Source organism: Neoarius graeffei, chromosome 8 (assembly GCF_027579695.1).
Source record: "Neoarius graeffei isolate fNeoGra1 chromosome 8, fNeoGra1.pri, whole genome shotgun sequence".
Classification (NCBI taxonomy): domain Eukaryota; kingdom Metazoa; phylum Chordata; class Actinopteri; order Siluriformes; family Ariidae; genus Neoarius; species Neoarius graeffei.
This window is the reverse complement of record NC_083576.1, coordinates 72,403,192-72,406,920: the sequence shown is the minus strand read 5'-3', so window position 1 is coordinate 72,406,920 and position 3,729 is coordinate 72,403,192.

Here is a 3,729-nt window from a genome sequence, read left to right as displayed (position 1 = left end):
CCCACTCCAAAAAATGTCATGTCTAAGCTCCTATTAGATCATGTTAGATATTTATCACCAAAAGAACAACATGTCCTAATAGTGTCCATATAGGACTAGCTCGGGTAGCACAATGATTTTTTTCTGATCTATTTCCAGGTGACTACAGTCACCCAAAGCCTCCCATTTAGCCAGATGCTGTGCTGCATGCAGATATAGGACCAAATAGGAACTGTTTATATTTTTTGCCTGTTTGGCATAGCCTCTAAATTTATTGTTGGCTGGGCTACTAACAGTTGATAGTTTAAATGTGTAGTCAGATTCAAGCTCCATGTTGAATGTCAGTCTCACCAGATGCACTGCAAACCCATGGTTCTGTATATGACATTTTCCGTAAACAACTTTAAGTTGTTTCTAGTAGGCTGCTGTGTCCTGTCAGGTAAGAACTGGAGTCATTCAAAATGCTCTCTGAGAAGGCGGAGTCTAACATATATAGGTGTAATACAGACTTTTGAAACACTGAGAATTTTAAGATGTACTATTTGGCTGAAGTTCATTCGACTATTTTCCGTAAACATTTATGTCACATACGGAATTTCAATTGCCTCTGTAACACGTTCCGATTCTGCTGAAATTTTCAAGTTTTGCCACAAAGAAAGTGTGTTTATGTACCTTGCTTGGATCATTGACAAGCCTAGAAAAAGTGGAATTTAGAAACATTGAGCTTACACCACCTTCTTATTTGAAGTAGAAGAGCCTTCACCAGGACGGGTGCTCAAAGAATGTGCTGATCAGCTAGCTGGGGTTCTCACGGACATCTTCAACACCTCGCTGATCCAGGCTGTGGTACCAACATGTCTAAAGACTGCTACAATCATCCCGGTGCCTAAAAAACCCATAATCTCCTCCCTCAACGATTACCGCTCCGTAGCACTCACCCCCATAATGATGAAGTGCTTCGAGAGGCTGGTAAAGGACCACATTGTCTCCAGACTCCACCCCACACACACACATTCCAGTACCAGTTTGCTTATCACCCTCATCGCTCCACAGAGGATGCCATCTCCTCTGTACTCCATCTGAGCTTAGAACATCTGGAAGGGAAGGGCACACATGTGCAGATGTTGTTTTTGGACTTCAGCTCGGCATTCAACACCATCATCCCACAGCACCTGGTGAGCAAACTGGCCCCTCTTGGTTTCAGCCCCCCCCGTGTAACTGGCTGCTTGACTTTCTCACCAACAGACGTCAGTCTGTGCGGGTGGGCAACAACACCTCCAGTGTCATCTCCCTGAGCACTGGCTCCCCTCAGGGCTGTGTCCTGAGCCCGCTGCTGTTCACCCTGATGGCCCATGACTGCTGTCCCAGGTCCACTACTAACCATATCGTGAAGTTTGCAGACGACATAACAGTAATGGGCCTTATCCAGGGTGACAACAGCGTGGCCTACAGAGAGTGGGTGATACACCTAGTGGACTGGTGCAAAACCAACAAACTGGTCCTGAATGTCGCCAAAACCAAGGAGATCATCGTCGACTTCAGGAGGAGCCGGCCCACTCACATACCACTCATAATCAACGACACAGCAGTGGAGTAAGTCAGCAGCACAAAGTTCCTGGGGGTGCAGATAACAGACACTCTGACCTGGTCCCATCACACCGGGGCCCTTGTAAAGAGGGCTCAGAAGCGCATGCACTTTCTGCGCCGGATGAAGAAGGCACATGTCCCCCTCTAATTCTCACCACTTTCTACAGAGGCACTATAGAGAGCATACTGACTTGCTGCATCTCTGTCTGGTCAGGAGCCTGCAGGGCCTCTGACTGGAAGTCCCTGCAGAGGGTGGTGAAGACAGCGGAGAAAATCATCAGGACTTCACTTCCTCCGACGCAGGATATGTCAGAAAAACGCTGCCTGACCAGGGCTCGCAACATCAGCAGAGATACCTCCCACCCCCACTATGGACTGTTCTCGCTGCTGGTTTCTGGAAAGAGGCTATGCAGCCTCCGGAGTAGAACAGCCAGGTTCTACAACAGCTTTTTCCCACATGCCATAAGACTGTTGAACTGAATTAAACCCCCCCCACACACACACACACCTAGGCAATACACTTTATATTGTACATAGGACTTTATACACAGTTTTCTTTTATATATATATATTTTTTTTTTCAGGTAATATACTGTACTTGCTGTTGTTTCGTTCTGCACCACACTGGGCCAAAGCAATGAAATCTCGTTCTGATGTGTATTGTTTGATGCAAATCTGAATGACAATAAAGAAAGTCTAAGTCTAAAGTCTAGGTCTTCTTGTTTTTTCATTCAGATGCCTAGATAACGTGCACTAGGTCCCATTAGACTACAAGCCCTCGCCGCAGACCTGTGATAACTCCACCTCTCTGCTGAATCAGTTGAACGACTTCTTCGCTCGCTTTGAGGCAGACAACAGGACCACGGCACAGAAGACCCCACCACCTCCCGGCGACCAGGTGTTGACGCTGTCCCCAGACAACGTGAGGAGAGCTCTCAGGTCGACAAATGCACAAAAAGCCCCGGGTCCTGATAACATTCCTGGTCGTGTCCTGAGAGACTGTGCCGAGGAGCTCACAGATGTCTTTACAGACATCTTCAACATCTCGTTGAGCCAGGCTGTTATCCCCACGTGCCTCAAAGCCACCACCATCATCCCGGTCCGGAAGAAGCCGTCTCCCTCCTGCTTCAATGACTACCGCCCTGTCGGACTCACTCCCATCCTCATGAAGTGCTTCGAGCAGCTAGTCATGCGGCATATCAAGTCTGCCCTCCCCCCTGCCCTGGACCCTTTCCAGTTTGCATATCAGTCCAACCGTTCGACTGATGATGCCATCTCCACTGCCCTCCACTCAGGCCCTCACCCACCTGGAGACAAAAGACTCGTATGTCAGAATGCTGTTCATAGACTTTAGCTCAGCATTCAACACAATCATTCCTCAGCAGCTCATTCATAAACTGGACCAGCTGGGACTCAACACCTCCCTGTGCAACTGGCTGCTGGACTTCCTGATGGGGAGACCACAGGCTGTACGGGTCGGCAGCAACTCCTCCAGCACCATCACATTGAACACGGGGGCCCCCCAAGGATGTGTGCTGAGCCCCCTTCTCTTCACTCTGCTGACCCACAACTGCACACCAACATCCAGCTCTAATCTCTTCATTAAGTTTGCGGATGACACGACTGTGGTGGGTCTCATCAACAATGGCGATGAGACAATCTACAGGAGTGAGGTGAGCCGCTTGGCCATGTGGTGCAAGGACAACAATCTCTGCCTGAATGTGAAGAAAACGAAGGAGATTGTTGTGGACTTCAGGAGAGCGCACACCCAGCATGCTCCACTAACTATTGATGGTGCTGCAGTGGAGAGGGTGAGCAGCACCAAGTTTCTGGGTGTGCACATCTCTGAAGATCTGTCCTGGAACAACACTGCATCACTGGCAAAAAAGCCCAACAGCGTCTGTACTTCCTCCGCAAACTGAGGAGAGCAAGAGCCCCGCCCCCATCATGCACACATTCTACAGAGGCACCATCGAGAACATCCTGACCAGCTGCATCACCGTGTGGTACAGTGCCTGCACCGTGTCCTGCTGCAAGACTCTGCAGCGCATCGTGAGAGCAGCTGAGAGGATCATTGGTGTCTCTATCCCTTCTCTTATGGAAATCTATAACTCCCGCCTCACCCTCAAAGCCATCAGGATTGCAGGTGACCCCACCCACCCA